The 24,377-nt window shown below is 44.2% G+C and overlaps 1 protein-coding gene across 1 annotated transcript in view; it reads left to right on the top strand.

Annotated features, from left to right (window-relative positions):
- The window catches only part of LOC115390218 (AT-rich interactive domain-containing protein 3B-like), a 32,030-nt gene that overhangs the window by 2,884 nt on the left and 4,769 nt on the right, over window positions 1–24,377 (top strand). The window lies entirely within an intron of this gene.

Below are 24,377 nucleotides of genomic sequence, written 5' to 3' on the forward strand. Positions count from 1 at the left end.
CCGCACATCATCACAAAAACCGCTGTCGAAAAAGGTCCTGTCTTTCCTCCAACTGAACAAGTGATGCTGAATGACCCCCCCCACCCCCCCCACCCCCCACCCCCCGCTGTGAAGTCCGGCTTAATCTTTCCTGTTGCATAAACGGCGAGGCACTTCAAATCACTGTACAGAGCCGACCGCCGATTGGCTTTTGTGGCAAAAAAAAATCCTCCTAAGTGAGTCCTGGCAGTGGGCCAGGCTGCGGCGCAGTGTGTGCACTGTGCACGCTCACTACTTCTCTTGCTCACATTTTCTCTCTCTCTTGTGTGTGTGTGCGTGTGTGTGTGTGTTTCTCGCACCCTGTCCCTCTTGGCACTCTTGCTCCGGCTCTGGTTTTGGCTCCGGTCCAGGTAAGCGGAGTCAGGCGGAGTCACCGCTGCTCGCAGCTCGTGAGAGACTGTGGGTGGCTGCCGGCCGGGTCAGCACGTGGACTTTTTTTCTTTTGGGGGGTGGGTGGAAAAGGTTGGCTGTAGTACACAGTAGCAACCTGTCACACCACGTTCTCACCGCCCCCCCCCCGCGCACACACACACGCACACACACACACACACACACACACACACACACACACACACACCCAAGAGTTTTTCGGCTTCTTGCCAAGTCTACTTTCCCTTGAAGGTAAATATTGCCTCACCACCACGTTGCAGCGCGCTGGAATGCCAACTGGGAACCAAGCCGAGCTACATGCGGTTTAGCATCATGGCTAAGGATCGGAGCACGTTAAAAGAGCGAGCAGCGGCCGCCTGCGTGGCGATATAAAAAGCCCTTGCAGCTCAGGAGTGGACAGTGTCAGAGGACATATCTGTGCTCGATCAGTGGGCCGAGGGTGCCGGACTATCATGTGTCTGGATTTTATTACTGGTTATTTAAAGGCAGATGTCTTTGAATGGTGCTTCCCTAGAGCAGATTTCCAAATTTAGCCGTGGAGCATGGACATTTGGTAGTGACACACAGCAGCGCCACGTTACAGAGGTGCTGAGGAAACACAATGGCTTCAGTGTGGTCGAAGAAAAGGCTCGTAGTAGTTGTTTTCCTATCTAGTAGATATAGCACTGTATATCTCTCATGTACTCGCGCTGGAGATGATTAACTCTACTGGGTTCGATCGCTGAATGAGATTTGGCTGTGTTGTTCGGACTGTGTATTGTTTGCAGAGGTGACACAACGTGCGGAGTGTAGTATTATTCTGGCTTTTGTCTCTGCGTTGTCAGAGCAGAAGATCATGGCAGCAAAGTTGTAGCTGACCGGCGGCCTATCGGTGGCCTGGTGTCTTTTATTAGGAGGGGCGGGCCGAGCCTGGGGGTTGGGGGAGGCATTATAGGACGAGAATTGGTCTGGCCTTTTTTTGTTTCCTCTCTTTTATCTTTCCTGTCATTATGTCAGCTCTGCAGTATTTAATGACGGCTCATCTCTTCAGGCAGTTTCAGGTTGCACCGCTGTAGGGGGAGGGGGGACAGTGGTGCAAGCAGGGGGACTGTGTGTGTGTGTGTGTGTGTGTGTGTGTGTGTGTGTGTGTGTGTGTGTGTGTGTGTGTGTGTGTGTGTGTGTGTGTGTGTGTGTGTGTGTGTGTGTGTGTGTGTGTGTGTGTGTGTGTGTGTGTGTGTGTGTGTGTGTGTGTGTGTGTGTTGTTTTTTTTTTTTTTTTGATGTCATTGTCTTCGAGAGGCCAGAGATGAGCCTAGCAGATGCCGCAAATGCCGACCCTCTGCCATAATGGGGGAGAGCACGTTTATTATGTTTTAAAAGCAGTGACACAAGAGAGATGAGATGACTAGCTAAAGAGGCATTTGTATGGGAGACCATTTACATTAACATTTACATTTTGTGGAGCCATTCACATTGGGTGGAGGCTTTTATCCCGAGCACTCTGAGCACCACGACCACAGTGACAGAGTCAGAAGGCGTGTTATACGGAGACAGTTTTGGCTTCTAATCTGATCCAGAGACCAACGTTTACCTTAGAATAAAGTCCGCAACTCTTAATGATTCAGATCTTCAAACAGTTGACAGACAATACAAAAAAACTGAGCTTACTTAACCTGTTTACAGGTGTGTAGACCAACTGAAGCTTCTAGAAATAGAGCTACAAGTATCTGCTTGCGTTGAATTGTGTGCAAATAGTACTATTTCCTGTAGCTGTTTCACAATGATAACCGCCTGCTAGTGTGTTGTAAGCAAAGCTGTATTTAATTTGTTTTAGCACAGAAATACATCCCAGTGTTGTGCAGCGGGGGCTCGATGTGGGTTGGCAGGGAGAACAGCCAGGACCTGAGGCTTTGCAACAAAATTAGATGAACACATGTCAAAGAAAACCTCAAAAAAACACTACAACCAACCACGAGCAGAACAGAGGAAGGTAGAGATTGCTTTCGTTTGGAAAGTGTCTGCTTTTTTATGTTAGTTAGAGTGGCTTTGTCCCCCGGCGTTTGGCCTCACTGTGGTGTTTTGGCAAACTAAAGACTGAAGAGGAGGCACCGTGTGGATGGAAGCCACAGGTGTAATGGATCGTCTCAGTGGAACTCCTTAAATCTAGATGTAGAGACACAATGAAAGGCGAAAGGCAGCGTGTTGTGGTTGTTGTGTTTAAAAACAGAAGGAACTTACTATCGAGTTCACGGAGAGAGCAACAGTGATATACAGAAAGCCAGTTTGGTAAATGTCGCTACTTCCTCTATCATTTTCAGAGAACTGTCATTTGAATTTAGATCCTACTTGATCCAGAAAGTGAAAGCTATACTTTAAAATTGAATGCATAGACATCATATTGGCTATGTAAGTAATTTTTCTCTGCTCGTTTATCGTAATGACTGATGAGGATCCAGTGCATAATTGTAATTTGCATTATCTGGCAGAAGCACTTGACTGTTATTGGATGAGTTTGTCTGTACTTGAGTACTTCTGAGGGTTTTCTTTTTTTTTTTTTTAACATACATGAATGGTAATGCCCTGCTCAGGTCAGAGGGGTGTGTAAATGGACATGGTAGCCAGTGTTTCCGTGTCAGTGATGTATGCGCGGTGACCTCGGCCTGGTCCTAAACAGCAGAGTAAATAATTGTCAAACAAGGGGATGGACAAAGGCGACGCGTGGAGGGAGAGAGAGAGAGAGGGAGAGAGAGATCCGGGCCAGGCAGCCGGCCCGCCTCAGCCCGCTGCCCTCCGCCACAGTGGAACTGAGGCGGCATGACCTCTGTAATCCAGCCCCCACCCTTCCTGCTCCAGAGACCCCCGCCTCCTCCTCCTCCTCCTTCTCCTCCTCCTGCTCTCCTTGCCATAATCTGCCAGTGATTAATAGAGTTTTAATCATGCCTGCGGCACACAGATTGCGCCCCAGTAGATCGCTGGAGTCATCGCTTCACTTGGATTAGCTGGATGTTGTAACCGAGACATGTTGGGTGGTTTGCCACAGGTGGTGTGTGACTCCAGAGGCTTACACGTTGCAGGTTTACAAGTGTCGTTCTCATGCTGACTGCTCTTGTGCAATTTCAGCTCAGGATTAATGAGACAAAATGGAGGGGGCGAGCGCAGACTGCCAGCATATGAAATGCTGTGAATCGCAGGGAGAATGATGACTGAGCTGCAAGACAAAAAAACTATGGCTGCATGACTTCGAGCAAAAGGCGCCACAACACTGTTTTCACTGGGTAGCTTATTCGATTTTATTCAAAGCAGCTGGTCTGGTCTGCCTGACTGTGCCTGTTCAAAATCTTTAAAAGTTTTATCTAAGTTTTTAATTACATAACTTCAGAGACACGTGGTGAAGGATCAAATTCGTCCGACCCATATGATGTTTACTTGGAACTCTGTAGCTGGTTGTATACCCTTTTGCAACATGGATGTTCCTGGAATTTCCCAGAAGGGAAAGTAAACATACTATTTACACTGATGACTCTGCTTCAGTCATCAGGCGTATTAATAATGTATTTGCACTGTACTGTTCATGCAGACATGTACTGTCTTTGCTGCTGCAGGAGAATTTTATTGCTCTCGATCCACGAGGTCCTTCTGATCGGCCGTTTCGATGACGGGCGGGAAAAAACTAATTCAAAAATCACTGGAATAGATGCAGAAACTGTCGTTATCAGTTGAGCTTGCGGCCAGGGTTTCCTCCATTTCCTGCTGAGAAGCAGCTGAGATTGTCATTAGAATGACAATGGCTTGTCGGCTTTCAGCGAGCCAACTTTGGAATTTACCTTCTTCTGTTTGTTGATCAGTAACCAGACTTGGAGAACATGTCTTTATTACTCAGTAGCTTTAGTCATTACTAACAAACAGCTTTGACTGTATGTAATTGGTATCCAGTTACCCGTGCAACAGTCTGACTGGACACATAATGCACGACTGAAACAATGGCCTTTAGGCCTGCGCATCCATTTTGATACTTAGATACATGCAGTATTTTTTCACAATGCAATATTAATATTCCATCCCCAAATATTTCTACCAATCTGGTAGTAAGCAGTTGTGAGACCTCCTGGCTGGTGCTGTAGATGCAGCGGGAGTTATCCTTTTCAAGCAATAAATGAAGTGAGTGAAATTAATGCCCATGAATATTATGAGTGCCTTCATCTCTGAAAGCAGCCGTCTGGGTTGCAGCTTGCTGGTATCTTACCATAGAGTTTCCTGTGTGTTTCATTTGGCACACTTTCTCTGCTGCGCTGCAGCTCCACGCAGTCCTGCGTTTGTTCGGAAGAATGAGGCGCATCCTGAGCTTTTTGAGACGCAGCGCTACAGCGAGCCACAGCAGCTACAACCTGTTGACTGATGCTGCTGCAGCCAGATGGATGGACATGACATCCTCCAGCGTTTCATTGAACACCCATCAGCCACGTCAGGGCGGGACACTGCACCGCGTTTTGTCTGTCTTGGAGGAACAGGCCCACATTGTGTGCAATGAGAATGAATGTTTTTTTTAGTTTTTTTTTTTTTGTGAAGTTTGTATGAATGAACACTAACATGCAAATGACATTTTTTACAGTGATGCAGGGAAAACTTTACCTTTTTTCAGTAAATTGGAACATCAGAATTATTCAGATAAGTTGTCAACTGTTTTGGAAATTGTAATGGGACATTATTTTCTGTTATTAGATAAATAAATTATTTAGAGGCTTTATATGGGACTCTGCATTCTGGTGTCATGACTCTCCTGAAGATGCGCAGCCCTAATGACTTTTGCTTTCCCTCAAACAGTGGGGAGCTGAAGCTTTACCTGGTGTGAGGTTGTCCAAATTAGATTTGAATATGTCAAACAAAAGCAAAGTGAGACTCTTTCCAGAACTTCCTGTTGTTTTAATTTTGCAGGATCCCAAATTTGCATGTCGGTTAGAGTGAGTTTTGCAGCTTTTGCGCTTAAAAAAACTTGCATATATCGTTGACTCTTCACACCACAGGAGTTAAAAGAAGGTGCCCTTTGTGTTTAATACGGTGGTTTGGTATCACATGAATTTCGGAGACTATAGCAGGGGCGCTTCTTGAATAGTTTTAGTCAAACCAGAAATTTTTTTTCTGCTGGTGAATGGGTAAAGCTGCAAAAAGCTGAATATGTCCTGCAGCTTGTGGAGACTTGAGATGTTGTTCGTTTAAACTCGGAGCACCAGCAGAATATGCAAAACTAAAGTTGTTTCAGGATTTGAGGCTCAGTGAATCAGAGCAACAAGGGAGCTCATGCGCTCAGCCTAGAGCGGCGCAGGTCCGCAGGTTGGTGACGGATTCTTTTAACGTCGGAAAAACACGCCGACAACCAGACGACTGTACTACAAGTCTGCTTTCTCAGGCCGCCTGGTGTCTGTAGTCACCTGCCACGCTCAAGCCCCTGCTTTCGCCACTCAGGCAAAGAGGCCGGGCTCTCGAGGCTGCGCTGTTGCATAATTTAGCTGTCGCCCCGGCAACACATCAGCCAGGAAGTGGGGAGCTGCACGGCTGCAGCGTAGAGATCGATAAGGATTGTGTGTGGGCTTTAAGAGGCTGGAATGTTTGGCCTCATTTTCCGCTCATTTATGATAAATGAGGAGGACATTGTCTTAAGCAGATGGACGCCGGGTTTTAATCTGACAGCGGAGTGTGGAATAGATAGACCCCCGGCACCCCGCTGCAGTGTTGTCACAAAATAAGCCGTTTGTTCGAAACACACAACGTGTCGCTGTGACCTGAAGGGCTTGAGGTGGGATTCAGGAGGCCTCGCTGCCAACCCGACCTGATTTCTGCTCCGTGTCGGACTAGCGTCTCGTCTCCTAACTGTCAGAGGGGTTTTAAATGGTGTACTTAGCCTTATTCTGATTACTGGACTTCCTGTTATGCTGATGTAATAAGGCTGGAATTACCATCTGACCTCTGCTTGTTCAAACCGCCTGCAAATGGAGGTCAATCAGATGAGAAATAATGAGCAAGGCTGAAGTCTATTAAAACATGTTGTGCGTCTGCCCCATGCACAGTGCGTTTAAAGCCCCAGCCTTGGTATCTCAATTATACTATGAACATTGCCAGGAATGCAATCAATAGCATGATTACGATACAGACAACGGAGAGAGCAGTCTCCCTGATGTCCACCTGCACCACAGACGGACCTGCAGCTCAGAGCCCAGGGCTGCAGCCTCGGGAGAAGATTGTTAAATAAACCTCCGAGCCTAATGGACAGCAGCTCACGTCGCCCGCCGACCTCGCGGTCAGACAGCCTGGTGTGTCCAGTCGGAGGCTCCTTCAGCTCTGCTGTCATAAGCAGCTCCCCAGGAAGTCATTGCCGTCCACCACAATAACAACATGCGAAGACTCCCCACTGGGGAGGCCCGAGGAGACTCTGAACCTGACAGCTTTCAGACACGGCCCACGTTTAATCCGGTCTGCAATCCCTCAATGCAGACTTACATTCTCACAGGCGCATTTAAATCATACATTCTGACTGAAAAGTCAAAAAATTAACTAAATTCTCTAAAGTGTGGATAACCTTTCCTCTGCTGCTCCAGCAGCAGCAGCAGCTGTTGACTTTTTTCTTCTTATCTTCCTTCTTCTTCACTCTGACTCAAACAACCTGAAGCAAATTTTTTGGCAGTGACTGTTTTACACACATAATTCCAATCATTGCATACTCTACTGTCATAACACAGATTACTCAAACTCTTTAGACGGGTCCTAGACATTTGAAGCTCTCCCAAAACTAAACTGCCCTCAAATTCTGCTCTATGAAAAATATTTGCAAAGGAGGAAATCCCCGATTTAGACCACGTCACATCAAATTTTGGTTTTCCCAGTGCTGCTTTTCAGCCGTAATTTCAATTTTTAATGATAATGAACCGTTACTAAATATGACATATAGTCATTTTTTGGACAATATTAAATTTTAAAGTGTTAATGTGAACATTAAATGATAGAATCCCAGTTGACATGTTATAACATACATTTATGTTGTGACGCCTCAATACAGAGTGAAGAGCAGCAATTTGCTGACACAGTTACTTGTGTCAGATAATATACACGTCTCTGAACTTTTAGTAAGTTGATATTTTTACAGTAAAAACACCTGAAGATCAGTCACCCGCCTCCCCCCCCCAAAAAAAAAAGAGTCGAACAGCGCAGCAGAAAATGTACAGTAAGCCAGTATATCAGTTTTTAAGCCAGTTCATACGGTGAAAAGTTGTTATATTTCATTTCAAATAGGAGCCTTTCAATTGTAAAAAATTAGTTATCAGATTAGTAATTCTATTTCTCACCTCTAAAAATCATTATATCTATACTCGGATGATCCAGTATTTTCCGGAGCCTCCAGGTTGTGTTTATTATTTACACACAGGTTTACCTGTGTTTACATACAGCTGAATATAGTGACTGAAGTTGCTAAGCTGGGAGTCTGAAGTCCTTTTTAGACGTATTTGAAGTCCTTGGCATTCATGAAATGGCCCCAAAATGACTGTCGGGGATTATTTCTCTAACACGCAAACTACATTTTTGGATTAGTGTGCAAAGTGTAATCACGCTGGCACAGAACAAGCTTCATTTTGTGCTGACCTCTTAACAGCTAAGTGCTGAAGATCCACCCCCCCTTCCCAGAAATAGAGGTATTGAATTTAGTAGGGAGATGAATGGGGAGGAAGAGGGGGAGGAGATGCTGCGGCTGTGGAAGAGGGGTTAGTGGTCTGGCTCGGCACACTACTCTGCCCCACCCATAGGAAACATTCCAGACGGAATTAAAGAGTTAACTCTTCAAACAGTGAACATTCCCACCGAGGGCTCCCAACAAGAGACAGGGAGTTGGATGGGGGGGTGGGTGGGGGGGGGGGGGTGCGTGTCCTCGTTGCAGTCGTCCTCCTGATTGGTGATCTTTCAATTCATTTCACTCAGTGTCGCAGGGGCTGTAAAAGAAAAAAGCCAACGGGCCTGAATGGGAGGAGCTGGATGGGAGGACCCGCTGGTGCATGCAGAGACAGTTCTGTTTTTATATGTCTGACTCCCAAAGGGCACATCTGCTGCTGGCAGGCGGGAGGAGGCGTTTTCATTGTGGGCGCAGTTCCCTGGACATCGCAGCACCGTTTGGCCAGTCTTGTTGTGATGACTCGGTCACACGCGGCTCCAGAGCGCCACCTGTCCGGTGCAACAAAACATTTTCATTGGTCGCACCTGTGCGTCTGAAACTTTGTTGGTCTGCAGACCAATCTACAAACAGAAGGCCTTCATGATTCTCACTGCTGTATGTAGCAAATAATCACAAACTTGCATTTTTAGGCGACTTCCACATTACAAGTCAGTCTGGGGGCGCCTGCGCTGTTCGGCCCAGATCAAGTGAAATGTGGTCACAGCTGACAGCGTGAATCCGAAGAAGCAGAAACTATCTGGAAAGGAAAAGGTGGACAATGTCTGGTGAACAGACGGGGAGTACTGAGGAAGTGCAGGCGCTCATTGACATACGGTCAGAAGATCGTACCGTGGTTGTTTTGAGCACGCCTGCTGAAGGAGCAGGATTTTTGCTTTCATTCTGGACCAATCAATGAGCCGGGTTTCCACCTCGTCATGCTTTTCGTTCCTGTCTGATCAGTGGTTGTTGGGGTGTCAGCTGTTGTGATTGCATGACATCGTTCAGGTCTTTTGATCCACCTCCAAAAGTACAGTGTGAAAGCAAACCAAACCAAACGAAGGTTTGAAAATTTTCAGTAGGCACGTTTACATGGACCACGTATAAGCGGATTGTACGTGGAGCGGATTGTAAAATGTGTCATGTAAACGACCGAGTGGATCCGCTTCACTCGGAGCGGATTGTAATTTGGAGCCGATTGTATGAGGTGGTCTACGCCGATCGACAATCCGCTCCGTGTCCCTTATAAACGAGCCCAGTGTTCTCCTTGTAATTGAACCGAGTCCCCGGACTGTCCTGGTGTGAAAGCACCCTGAAAAAGGAGGGTACAAAATAGTTAAACAGCAGGATGTTATTTAAACATGCAGTATTTGTGATCACAGCATGACTTTCAATCAATACCTAAAGTATATGAAGTATATGATTTTGATGTCTTTTTTTTTTTTTTTTAACAAAATGATGTTATTCTTGATTTCTGTGCTTCTGACTCCTGATTGTTAGCATTCAGTTATAGTGTAAAATTATAGTAATGAAGTGAAATGACAGTCTGTTGACTGCACACTCTTGATAAGTATGACTGAAATATGTAAATATGAATTGCTGTGCATGGTTGCACGGAGCCTGTTTACATAATATATTATAGTTTAGTCAGTTCTTTGAGATGTGTACATTTTAGCGACAGTAAATTTGCTGTATATCATGCAGCCCTAGTTCAGAATGTTTTCCAGACCTGTGTCAAATGTGAAACAGGATCAAGTGTTGAATTGCTTCCAAATTGTTTTATGTATATTGGAGAACAAGAGTAATTCCTTAAATGAGTCATGAGCATGATAGATGGTTTAGACGTGTGCTTGACTGTAAAACATAAGACTGGAGTCATCGAGTTTTACAGTCTTTATCTTAATTCAGCCAACTCCCATTATGCTTAGATAAATGAATGAGGTATTTTGCACTGTATGCTTGCTTGAAGATCAGCCATGTCCTAGTATTTTTTTTAACTTGTGTGTGTTTGTCCTTTTTTTTTTTTTAATTTTATTTACTTCATTTATTTTTCTCAAGACTTGCATAACCTTTTGAGCTTTAAGTAGCTTGTTCACCTGTTCAAATGGTAAATGGTAAATGGTCTACACTTATATAGCGCTTTTACACTGCATTGACAGAGCCCAAAGCGCTTTACACTGCATTAACACATTCACCCACTCACACACACATTCACACACCAGTGGAATTGTTCAGTTTGGTCCAGTACTTACAAACCTGTTTCTTTATGTTTTGCCAAATATACATAAGAAGCGTCAGGCAAGGGTTTCCCAGACTGATCGCTGTTCATGCGTAGAAATGAAAAACCTGTTTTACAGGATTCTAGGAGGCAAAACGTTTTGAAAATAAAGGGAAACGATGCAACTTTGATTATGGTGTTTCGCATTGTGAAGCAAATATTTGCTACAAATAGATTAATAAGAGAAAAGGGACGTTGGGAGGAGAAAAAAATGAGTGCATGATGCTTGACGTGCTCGTGCATACAGTTGGCCAGTCACAGTGAATATGTATGATTGTTGGATTGACGGTTTCAGGAGGTTGCAGATAATAGGCCACGCAGTCACACTATCTGAAGTTGGAAAGCTGTGGACTGGGGGAGGGGATTTCTGATGCTATCGCAGTCAACCATCAGGCACGCAACTCAGGCAGTGTGAAGGATCGCTCCTGCAGTGTCAAGTAAATGACATTTGGAACCGTCTCATGTGGCCACGCTGCTCCCTCCGTTTAATCGAAATAAAGGACAAAAAGTTGTTGCATCTAAACGCCTGCCTATTGGAGTTGTCACACCTTTTTCCCCAAATCGACCCCGGGGGATTGACTTTCTTGCCTCTAATGGAAACCGAGCTACCGATGTCTGTTGTAATTTGATCAGTTTGTAGTGAAACCACAAGCCCCCCCCCTCGCCTCCTATACCACCACCATCCCACACTATTGCTGCTCACATTCGTCCTTTACAGCCACTCCCACTGAACATATCTCAACACCTGCTCTTTAATGAAGGCAAACAGAGAGGGGGGGAAACGCCGAATGAAACAAAGACATCCACCAACGCCTTTGGCAGCTGCAAAGAAGCAGAGCCAAGGTCATATGACACTATTGAGCAAAGTCTCCTTGAGTTTTATATAGACTGACGGCATATAGTGACATATACAGTGCTCCTGCACATCAAGTCAGTATTTCAGTGACCCTTGGCATAGTATGCGAGGTCCTGTTGTCCTTGTGATGTGTGTGTGATCTCAACTCTGCGCTGTGTATTCAACTCAACGCTTTGCCTTTATACCGTCGCACATGGCTTCAGTCTCTTGTGTTGGACCTTGCAGTTTTGCACATACCTGGCTATTTCAGCACAACATTTTTTATGTTTCAGTGTCTTGATAATGTATGTCCTTGACATCTGAGCATTGGACATATGCATCTGGTTTGTTGGTTTGGATTTCACGGTGACTTTGTGTTTGGATCAATATTTCTTTTGATTTCCGTGTCCAATTTTTATGCCTGATTCCTTTCTTGCACAACCTCATTTGTTGGGCCTTGCTCAGGGACCCATAGTCAATGGAATTCAAACCAGCAATATTCTGTCCTAAGCTTGTTTTGCTAACTACCAGACAGCCACTTTCCCTCAGTGTTATTTTGCAAGTGATGTCTTGCAATTTGTAAATGTGTTTTTTTAATCTCTGTCAGATGTATTAGAACCACATGTCTTTGTGTTCTGGTGTTGATACAGTGCCGTGAGGAATGCAAACAAACCCTTTTTTTTGGTGAGAAGTCTGAAGCGAAGTGAAGGTCTATGTACATATTTCTGGGCTAATTTACATGAAGGTTTTTAATGGCTTATTGAATCTCAGCTTTGGTATGGATTGGTGTTTATATTGCTGTTATTGATCTGCTGATCTACCCTGTTGAAAGACTTTACAAGGCAGCAGGCCTTTTCTTAAAAAAAAGAAAGAAAAAAAATCGCACTGCAATCATAAAAGAAATGGAAAGCAGCGTGACATTTATAAAGCTGTCCGTGTGTCGTGGCCACAGCAACCTCCGCACGGCAGGCTGAATAAAAAAAAGCACAAAAGACGCGGCCTCTTTGTGTTGTGACTTGGCGTTGTGCACCTTTGTGGAAAGGACTGCACAAGCGAGGAGGTGAAGGGTGAGAGTGCGCTATTGTTAGTGGCTTTCTTAGCTTGACTTCTGCTGCTGCTCTGGCTGAGCTCCAGGCTAGTGTCTAGGCCCTGTAGGTGCTAACTGGGCCACTGTGTCAAGGCACTTGGGTAAACACAGCAGCTGACTGGGGACCTGGCACAAAGCCACGCCGAGGAGAAGGAGCTCAAAGAGCTTCAGGAAGCTTTCCTTTCACTATAGCCTGTCTGCTTTTCAGCCCGCGTTGCACCGCCTGCCAAAAAATCTCGTGTCGTTTATAGTAGCATGCGGCCAAGTTGTTTGTCTGCCAAGTCTTTAAACGCAGGCTGAGCGTAATCGTGTGCTCGTAAGAGGGAGGAAGGAAGAAAAAAGAAAAACCCTTGGCTGCAACCCAGGAAACGTCACATTACACTAAAAGCAATGTGTTCACGGCTCAGCTTTCCAGCATTTACATTCTGCATTCAGTCCTGTAAGGCTGCGCGCTTCCTCAAACAGAAGTCACTAGAAGCCAACAGCGAGCTGAGTGTCTGGTCAAAAGCCAGAAGCGAAGCATTAGAAGATAAACCCTTAATACTGCACTGGTTCATATAGGAAGAGAATATAGGTTTTTCTCTCAAGCCTGAGCAAAGTCCTGTTTGCTATAGTGACTCATTGACGTGGGTCTTTGGACAGCCGGCGTATGTTCAAGATTATGGCAAAATGGTCGTTTGATTCATGGGCTGACGTTTCTTTTACAGATGTAAATGTTCAGAGCCTAGTGGCTTATTAGCGTTCTGAATTAAGTTCTGAATATCATTGCATCTTCCAGCCACAACTAAGACTTGATAAAATACAACGAAATTGCATTTTTTCATTTTAATCTTTTCTTTTTTAAATGTTTGGATCATCAATCATCTGATTTCCAGTCACTAATAAAGACTTGTTGGCAAACGCTTGACAGAGACCTGCCACTATATATTGATTTTTTTCTTTTCAGACAAAATGGAGTACACTATATAACATACACCAACATACACATACACCACGGACTTATATTAACTAGCAAACTGCAGGTTGATTCTTTTCTTTTGGACACCGGTGGCATTGTGCCTTAAAACTCCTCCATGCAGGTAAAATTTGTGTCGACTGTAGATCTTGTGGTACAATTTGGGAGGATTTATTTATTTATTTATTTATTTATTTATTTATTTATATTAAAATTTGGAACAACCACAGCACTCAATAGAAAATCAGAGATTTGAATACAATAAGATTGATCTCTCAGTCGCTGATCAGGTTTATTGTATCTTAAATCCATATCTCTCATTTGATTTGTTCATTTTTTTTTTTTTTATAGCTCAGATGCTAGGAGAATCCATTTAAGTCTAAAGCATCTTTTGTTTCTTGGGTTGTGACTCATTTTAACATCAATATATCAACGCATCAACGATATGAAACCAATCAGTCAATTGCATATTTAAAAAGGTGTCAAGAATCATGCTGATTTTTTTTTTTTAATGAAAATACTCCCTTTTTATTCTATATTTTCTGTGTGAAAAAGAAAAAAAAATGGTTTCATCATTGAGTTGTGATGGCGGAAAGCTCACATCAGCCTGTGACCTGGTTAATAGACAATCACACAGTGAATAGAACTATGGACCACGTCTCCTTCAGTCCATAATTTCAAAAGCTGCGTTAGTAAATGATTAAAGAGTGGCTCAGAAAACTGAATTATTAACAGTGGGGGGGGGGGGGCTACAATAAATGTAGGATATTATAGCAACTGAATGTGAAGCTTTAGAAACTGCTGTTCGCGCTCCTCCAGCGTGCCGTGCACGGCCTAATGAATCCAGGGGAGAAATAAACGCTGGATGAATGCGCTGTTTTCAGCATCCAGGTGTGGGTCTTTGGCAGCCATTGACTGTAGTTTCCTACATTAGAAATTTAAATGAACGTGCAACAGATCGCAGGGCTCTTTTCCAAGAGAGAGATCAGCATATTAATGTGGTCCATGGTTCAATAATGTTTTGTGGCAGATTTGGGATGCCCCCAACCCCCAGTGGAGTCAGTCTTGATTAGCCAGCCATCTGGTCAAACAAAGACATCTCAGGTTTTCCTGCCCTAAATAAATGTGATTAGAAAACCTGAAGAAGCCCCAGGGTCTAAGTGCAAGGCGGTCTGATCAGTCGTTTAAAAGACGTGGCAGAAACGCAAAATTTGACGCGAGTTATGTCATATGTTTGACGACATTTTCACAGGAGCTGAAACCTGCTGTATTTCATGGGTGAATCTGCATCTAAAAACTTGGATCGCCACTCTGAGCATCTTGCGTAGCGAGTTAATCCTCTTTTGTGCATAATGGAAATACGCTCTGCATTAAATTTAAGTGAGCTAAGTGATTGCAAACCATGTACTGTTCAAACATTTGCTTACCTGTACATCTGTTGCTGGAAGTGCTGTATGTCTTTACATTCATGTATTGTACCGGTCTCAGTGGACACTTTTGCCCCTGTTGTGTCACGTCCAGTACAGTCTGTTTGTTCTGTTATCTATATCATATTCCCTGCCGCGGTAACAATCCAATTTCCCCATGAGAATCATTACAGTTTTATCTAATCTGATCATATATGCGCAGCACTCCTATCTGTCTATCTATCATGTCCGTTTATGGACTGACTGAAAAGCTGCATGGCGTCTTATAAAACAAACTGCTGAATTAGTCGTACTCCATACTCAGCAGTTTAAATATTGAGCTTGTTGTAAAGGCAGTAATTTACCTGCCAAAGTCAATTTGTCTTCAAGTTACTTTTTAGAGAAACATGGTGTACAGAGTCTGAATTAACCAGGCCGTAGCATGATTATTCAAACACTGATTTACCAACGTAAAAAGTATCAATCGGCATGAACATATCATTTGTCATTTCAAGTGCACGGTGAGCAATAATTTTGTGATGTTTACCTTGATGTGTGCCTCAATGTGGTGGGCGTGTGTTCCAGAATTGATTGACATTATCAGTGGCCAATCACGCTGGACGTCTCTTCAACACCCCCGCCAGTTCAGCCTGTTATCTGAAGCCCGAGCTTTCAGTTTGAGTGTCGAGGAGATACCGACGGCAGGGGGAAATTCAACCAAATATTTCCTCTGGATGCAGGATTAGGAAATGCCCTCTGGTGCTGATGGCTCATCAGATATCTGACACCCTTTTTACTGGAGGAGAAAAGGGGGAAATGTGATCTGAAAATACTCTAATCACTCATCCAATTTGACAAGAGTTTTTTTTTCAGATAAAAACGTAAATCTACAATCAGCTCATGGACTGAAGAGGAAAAAACCCCATTAAGAATTACATGTTATTTCATGGGGTCTTAAAGCAGTCAGAAAGTGTAAATGGCTGGGCTAATGCTGCACAGCATGGCAGCAGTTTGAAGCGGCGAACTTGAGCGCTGCCTCCCAATAGTTGCATAATGACAGCAGCAGCCGTCACCTCCTCCCTGAAAGTTTGTTTTTCTCTTACCTTTTTCGGGTGTTTCTTCATGGGTTTCAGTGGAGATGCAGCCTCTGGAGATGAGCTCCAGATGCGGTGCGGGGGTCCCTGGGGGGTGGCTGGCCTGTCAGAGGTGGAATGCTCCGGCACACTTAACGCTAACTGAGAGGAAACAGATACCCCGGGCTCCGAGCGGAGGAATCGCTCCTTATCGATCAGGCTCCAGAAAAGCTGTGAATTGCGCTTATGGTTTGAACATTTGATACTGCAGATTCAGTAAGACAGTCATAACACTAACTTATGTGATAGAGAACCCGACTGCAGCACCCATATAATCTCCCGTCCCACCATTTGAGGAAGAAGTCATTTTCTCATCTGACTGCAGGCTTTTTGACCTTTGACTTTTTATATGTAACTGAATGTAGTAATTTGTCCTAATAGCCAGTTTTTTTGGTTTACTCTGAATGTATCAGACTCCTGGCTCTGTCCGTATAATGAGAATGTATATAAGGGCCTATCAGGTCTGTGTGATGTCTCCAGCTGCCATTAGCATGGGGGTGAAGTAGATGCTTGCTCTTTGAAAGATGTGAGATATGCAAGGTATTTTTAGCAGAAGCTTTTAACCCAGAAAAAACGGCTAATAGCTACTTTGACCTGAATGCAGCAGCTCAAAGCGAGCTTGATTATAAGGGTCCGATTATGATGCAGTTTGTGTAGTTTTATTGTGCAGTCTTTGGTGTTGACGCACTGCGCTAGCAGGGATTGTTGCCTCTGTGAAATCAGCGTATCAGGGACAACTTCATATCTACCACTGCACACTCCACGGACCAAAACTAATAGCTCCAAATCGAGTTATCCATGAGTGGGCACCAAGGGAGGCCCCATATGCAAGTCTGTGCATAGTTAGGTTTTTTTTTTGGAGGTCTTGTGTCTCCTGGCCCAGAAAGACTTACGGTAAGGGGTTAACTTATGGAGTACTGTATGTAGTGGCACAGATGTGATTCACTAAAATGTTTGCTCTGCCTGTGAAAGGGTCTTTGAACCAATGAGTGTGAACTTCTGGCCACACCACCCTATAAACGTTGCATTTGTGTGAGGCAGCGAAAGGGGCCAGCTAGTGTAATGGGGGATGGGGCCTCTGCCTGTGGAATGTGGTGTCTTGGTGAAAGGGCTGGAGCTGAACAAATGCACTCAGTTTATTTGGCAAACCAGACTTGCTGGTTACCAGCAGATATGTTTACCCAGGAACTAAATATGTAGATCCCCTTTCTTTTGAGGTCTTTTTTAGTTACAGCATGGCCCCTTTCTTTCTCTCTCTGCGGTAGTAAAACTAGATAAGAACACACACACGAAAAAAGAGCGTAGATCAGTGGACTTGTTTTCTTTTTGTTACTCTGTGCATCTGTCTACCTGTGTGTTTGCCTATTTGTGTCTTTCAAATCCCCCTCCTTTTTTCCCTTCTGTGTCTCTTTTTCAGCTTTGTAATTGGAGTGATTAATGGAGGGAGGGGTGGTCTTGCCTTTAGGCCTGTTTTCAGTGGCTTATTTAGAGGTGCAGCACCACTGAAGCCAGGGCAGGTAACGACACGCTCTGCCCCTGGACGTTTAGCCCCTTGTCCCCGCCACTTTGTCTGTCCCCCCCCCACCTCCCCTCCTCTCCCCCCCCAAAAAAGCCAGAAATCTCTTCTGGCTCCAAACATGACTGGACAGTGAAAGGCAGGCGAGCCCCCCGGGGTCCTGTTTTCCACTGCTGGCTCTGCTCTCATGTGATATGTGACCTTTTTTATGCTCCATAATAATTCCTAATGAGAGCCCAGAATCAGTAGTGGGACCTGGCTGTAAGTAGAAACTCTACCATATGTCCGCGAGTGGCAGTGAGATTTACTTCCCTCTTGTTGCACGTGGGATCACGATTAGCCAGAGCCTTTGTTGGCGGTAGCGTATGGCCAGCTCACCCTGAGATCCTTTACAGTAGTTAGCAGATAAAGGACGCCATCCGCTCAGCCCCTTCTCCCCCCACCGCGCCCCTCACCCTTAACCCCCTTCCTGATGTAAAAAGCCCACTATAAATGATTCCTGGAGTCCCGCAGAGGGATCGGGCCCCCAATTATTTGATTTGGATTAGCAATTGCCGCCCCCCACTTAGCTCGTTTTTACAGCCATGCTGAGAGGAAGCAGATTCGCTTTCTCTTAGTCCACCAAAGCAACTTCGCAAATGGATTTTAACAGAAGGCTGCACGGGTTTTATTCCTCCGCAAATGAAGCAACAGGCTTAATACTGTATTTGTAATCCGCCTCAACAACGGAACCATTTCAGTGTACAGTTAGTTTTCTTACTTTATTAATTATTATCATATATTGTGTAAGGGTTTTTTGTATACTGGTTAGGACAATTACAGGTTTAAGCGTAAAATACAGTTAAATTATGGATTATTAATTTTGGTAATTACAGTATTTCATCTTAAGGTTTCGAAAACTGGTCATTCATACTGACCAGCTTTGTTAAAAGTTAGGTTTCCCCATAAATGTGTTACATGATCAAGATAATTTTTGAACTAAGTATGAAATGTGGTCACATTTTTATTTCCAAACAAGCTTTTAGCTTTTGCAGCATATGTGGTATGCAGGACAGGCTGAGAGAAAATTGCTGCAAAACAAGCTTGACGAACATTTATGGTCTGATTTTGCTTGGTTTCAAACTGGAAGTTTTTCACATACTGTTCTTTCGCTGTTGACTTTTGGCCGGTCCCATCTCAGTAGCTGTGTCAGCTTTTTGGTTTTCACACTGAACAGTTAAAGCTGTTTGAGTCATAAGAGATTTTAATGACTTGTAATCTTCCTGGAGAAGAAATAAATACCAAGTAGTGGGTCAAATAGTGGGGTGGGGGAGTATAAAATTTAGCCAACAGTATGAATTATCAACTAATTCTAAAATGTTTCTTTCGTTTTAAATACTCAACTTCCAACAGAATGATTGGAACCACAGCTCGGACGTTGTCGTGAACAACTGCATTTCCTCTTCAGAGCAGGCGGGATTACAGCGTCTCTGGGTAAACGATATTGAATTGGCAGTTAGCAGTGCTAGCAGCTGCAGCCGTCGCTCTGCAGGTTATTGAATGAAATGTGGTTCCACTGATGATTGTACTGCGGATTAATCATATAGAAGTTTTTTTCTTTTCTTTTTCTGACACAGTCTACATGCTTCTTGCTTTTGAAACCCCCCCCCCCCCAAATTTACCACCATATTTAGACTATTGTCCGGCAGCTCAGAAACTCCGACCAGTGGCTGGCAACTGTTCGACAGTTGTTTAACTTTATACGTGACTAAAACACAAACTGCGTTAACAGACTTATATTTTATTGACCGACTAACAAAATGGCATTAGTGTAACCTTTAGCCAGCTAATCATGACAGTGTTGCTCAAAACACAGTCAGACTAGTGAAAATAAAGATGAGTTTAGTTGTTTTCAGCATTAAAACTTTCAATGTGTATCAGAAAATTTTTAGATGTTTCATTTTCCTGAGTCTTAAATGACCGTTTTAGTGAAATGAATGACTAACTGTTAAGTAAACCAGCAGTCCCTAATGTGGGCACTTCCCATTTATCACTATTGTTGCTGTGCTCCACATTTCTACTGGAGGCCTTGATTGTGATTAAATTACTGCTGCTGTGTCTGTTTAAAAGATTTCCCTTGCTGAACTGTTTTGACAGGCAGCAATTTGGCCCGAAAAGATTAGTCAGGGAGTGAGATGTTAAGAGTACCTGTGGGATGAGAGGGGGTCTCTCTTGGTATTGTGAGATCCTGTTTCTGGTGTGCAGGAATGTTGGTGAATTTCACAAAAGGCGCTCTTCCCTCCCGCGTCTATTCTGGCAGCGCTCGCGCCGGGAGCGCTGCGACATTTCGTTCCCCTCGATTTATTGCCTGGGGTTGCTATGGGGATCATGCCTGTACAAGCCTGTTTTTTTGTTTTCATTGGGGATAGGTGTGACTGTTTACACTGTTTTCCTTTTTTCAATATGAAGTGAGAGTTTCCCACGGAGGCCCTGACAGCACTTACTCAAAGTTGGGGGTGTCTTGTCAGGGGGTGAAGAGTGTTAGGTCGCCCCGGTAGCTGCGATCCTGCCTTCATCTCCGTTTCTCTGGCGTAGTGGTAGATGACTGAGGATGATGAGTATTGACGTGTGCTGCGAGATTGCGTCCGGAGGGGGCTGGGGACTTCCCTGTGTTTGCACATCCAGGGCTATTGATTTGGGTTGCCTGTTCAATGACTGTGGCCCAAGGGACTCGGCCTGTGCAGTGTGTAGCTGCGTAGGGTGGGACACAGAGGGCCATGACAGTAGCTTGGAGTAGAAAGACGGGGGTTAGGGGTATGGCTCAGGGCTAACAGGGCTCTAATATGGCAGAGACACGTGCCTCTGTTCATTAGCCTCTGTATAGTCCGGAGGATCACTCTGGCAGTCTGCAACAACAACTGTTTTCAGCTGTGCTCCCAACCTACAGTGTCACTTGTTATTTCTGCCACCAACAATATTGACCCACTGCTGCCCCTGCACTATGCTAATCAAGCTAAACAGTTTCAGTGCAAACCACACCTCCTCTTATTGTATCAAGATAATTCCCAAAATGAACCAGTCGCTAAATATTTCCACGTCTGGCCTCCTGCTACTTGAGCCCAACCTCCAGCCTGCTGGGAGAGCGAGGGCAAATCACATGATGCTTTTATTAAGAACAAGGCCCTTCATCTAATAACAGCTCCACTATCAAATTGGAGAAGTGCTGTCAACATCCCAGCAATCAATGCCATCCATCCCCCCACTCCCCAAGCAGCAGCCATTAACCCTTCTTGTTCCGGCATGCCTGGCCTCGCTAAAATGGTGGCTCTTTTCCAGACATCTTTCCATAATGGCTGAGTGAGAATTACCTCCGAGCTATGCATCGACGCTCAAGGAGGAGTGTGCATCATGCAGTTTGTCCAGTGAAGGGTTATGCAAAGAATGTCAGCTCGACGAAGGTCGTCTGCAGCATTGTCACGTAAATACACTATGCAAATGCACACGTGGTCAAAAATTTGTTTACTCAAAATTGAGTATGAGGGCCAAGATTGATGCAGTGGCCATTTTGTGTCTTGAACGCCGAATGCACCCAGGTCATTTAAATGGGAAAAAAAATAAATGAACTACAGGTGAACTCCAGGTTGTACCAACCCTTTCTCTTTGCACTTTAGAAACAGAAACATGAATTCAAGCATCAGATTCTTGAGCACGAGGCAGACAGAGCAGATCAGGAGAGATTTTTTTTTTAAATCTCAGACAAGAAATTTTTCCTGATCTTGCAATGTCAGCGGTTAGGATTTATCAGTCCCAAACCAGGTCTGGAGCGATCCTCGCCATATCAAAAAATATAGATATTTCAGGACTTGTCCAGAATGGTCACAGACTTAAATGCATGGGTCCCACTTGATGGTCCAAGACTCCAGCAAGACTACTGGATTCATAGCTCAGTAACCGATATGAGCAATCCACAAGGTTACATGACTACGGGAGCTGAAATGGGAGAAATCATGTTCGGGATACCTGCTGAGAAACATTGACAACAGTCCCCCTCTGTATTTGTGGCAGTTCCAGGACCAAGGGAGGGTGCAAGACCATCCAGGACTTTCTGTCCTGCCCGGTCCCACAGAGTCTGCTGTACTTACTTTAGACCCTGTTCACGCAACAATGAAAACGAGTGAAAGCATAAAGCTTTCAGCATGTTTTGGGTGTCTGTTCACATGGTAACGGTGCTTGGAACGACTGGTACAATGGTGCCAGTGCCAGAATTCCAGTTTTCAAATGACCAAAAAATGAGTTGCATGTTTTGCAAGATTTAGGAAAGTAATTATGCTTGACCTTGAATTTCTTTTATTTATTTATTGTATACTGGCATTTAAGTCTGCCCCTGCAACACTGTAACTGCATATACTGTATGTATATCTGACTCCGTCAGAACCAACATGATCTATTGAGCAACTGGGCTGTAAAAATGTCATCCTCACTACCAGAGGGTCAATTTGTGACTGACCACATTTACCACACGGATTCATGAGAAGCATAGAGAATTTAATGAAAAAGACGTACTATATTTTTAGTTTAAACAAAATTCATTCTTGTCATGTGTTTAATTTCAAATAAACTTACAAGCACAGTCATTTGGAGTCGTCTGAAATGATACATGATTCAAATGTGACTGAAAACCAATAGTTTGAAACCAATAGTTTACAAACTGCTCACAGGCCACCAGGTTTAGGAGTGATGCTGCTGTTTTTATGCATTTCTCACTGCGTCCTCTTTCTGTTTAACTGTTGCTCTCAGCAGAAACTGTGAGCAGCCATGTAACCATGACCAGCAGAATCTACAAGAGATGTTTAAGTGTGTTGCCTACCCATTTCATTGTTTTTTTTCAGGGTGTGAAACCCTGAAAAAATGCAAAGCGCATTGTAAAACCACATCTGTTTCATGTTTTAATGATCAGCCTCCATCCGTTCTGTCAATATCGGCAGCAGCACCCCAGTGAAGGTTACCTCTTTAATGTGTGTTTTTTTTTTTTTCACAAAGACTTGAAAGTAATAGCAAATCAAAATGCTAAACCACAGGGGAACTTCAGTCACTCGCTGTTTCCACAAAGAGACCTTGAACGCAAACGCATTTTTTTTTTTTTTGTATGTCAACGTTTACAAAGTCCCCCTCCCCTCGACCCCTCGCGATGATCGGCCCCTGCTCACTTCTGGTCATCTACCTCATTCTTATCCCTGATTTGGCACTCCGCCAATCAGTCACGTACGGCCATAATGTGATTAGGCCACCCACCGCCTGGCCAGTAAACCTGCTAACAGCATGAGAGAGACGGAAAGGAAACATGGGCTGCTTAAACATATGAAGCCTTCTGTTCATCCTCACCCAACACACACACACACACACACACACACACACACACACACACACACACACACGAGCATGTGCAGGCAACGCACATGCATAGACAAACGGACATGTCCAATGCCTTCGTTGAATATTATCATTTCATTTGGCTTAATAGGAAATGCAGATTGTGTAACTATACGTTCCGTCTCTGAAATGTTCTTGTTCAGGTACATAGCATAGAGACACTCGCTTCAAGCTGTGAATTTAAACATTTATGGCTTATGAGGCAAGCCGAGCCTTGCACATCTCTGTCATGACCGTACGTCGGTAGGCAGGGTGTGGGAATTTGTGTTTTTAAAGAAGTCATTTCTGGGTGTGGAGCTGGGAAGTGATGAAGGGGCTGGAGTGACTGATCATAAGGAGCGGTCCCAACACATCACTATCCACTCTAACTTAACAAAAAACAACATAGTGTTAACATTCCTCGGCTGACCAAGGTCCCGACTCAAGAGCCAACATGTCTATTCATGGTTTACCTCTTCCATGTTATAATTACTGTGCTTTTTTTGACTCTCCAGTTATAGAAGTGCACAGATTTTTTTTTTTCTGCATGTAACCAAACTGTTTGCATTGAAAGAGTCGGTAATAACTTTAAAGGTTTAGCACAGTTTAATCACATAACAGTTAGCAGTGCAAGTTTGAGTTTATCTTAAGCACCATCTGCCCTTTTCTCGTGGCAACAGCCACTCGGCGTCTGCCTGCCTTCATTGCGGTTCTTGTCAAGTGCAGGAGAGCACTCCGCTGCTGGAAGTGATGCTGCAGTGGTGTGTAGCCGGTCTGCTGGAGCGAAGCTGAGTGGATGAGTCGTTCATTAGGTGGAGGACTGTGTAGCCGCTGGCATTGCGGGCTGTTTTAGCTTGGGAACTCCATTCTGCTGTGGGTAAATGATCAAAAAAGTAAAGAGTTAATCAGTTAAAAAATTTCACAGTTGAACTTGTTTATTCAAAGTCGTGGGAAACAATATCGAGAATAACATTAAAAGATGTTATTACTCCTCTTGTTTTAAACATCCATTTTGTTTGGGGAACACACAATTCTGTTGGAGCACAGGTAAACTGTTTAAGCACTGAATTACAATTAAATGTAGGCGTATTATCTGCACGTTAGTGTTGACATATTCATCTGTTTCTTTACCCGCTTGTTCCAGCTTAAGATGTCAGGGTGCTGACCTCTTCCAAATTGATTTAAAACAGTGCTATACCCTGGTCAGTGCGTCACAGGGACAAATAAGAGACAAATGACACACATACAAACACATTCACACCTACAGGCAATTCAGAGACACCAATTAACCCGAGTCACATCTTTGAACTGAGGGAGAAAGCTGGGCTATCCATGCATGTACTGGGGAAATGACAGTCTCCACACAGAAAGGCCCTGAAGTCCTGGATTGAGTGGTCGCCGTCCCACCACTGTGCAGCCCAGTGCATCAATTTAAAAAGAATAATACTGTAAATGGTTGGGGCTGAGGGAAAGACGACAGAAAATTATGTAATCCCAACAGTCTCCCCTGGTCACCCCCTGCCACCCAGCTCCAGTACGTCCAGGACAAGTTTGTGTGCCTTGGTTCACAGTAACAGAAACAAAATCCTCAAGAAAATCCCAGATTTTGGAAAAGACAACTAACCTTAATGACAGCCGGAGTGGTCCTCCCTCCATAGCTGTGAAAAGTCCACTTCAGTAAT

Source organism: Salarias fasciatus, chromosome 1 (assembly GCF_902148845.1).
Source record: "Salarias fasciatus chromosome 1, fSalaFa1.1, whole genome shotgun sequence".
In the NCBI taxonomy this organism is placed as follows: domain Eukaryota; kingdom Metazoa; phylum Chordata; class Actinopteri; order Blenniiformes; family Blenniidae; genus Salarias; species Salarias fasciatus.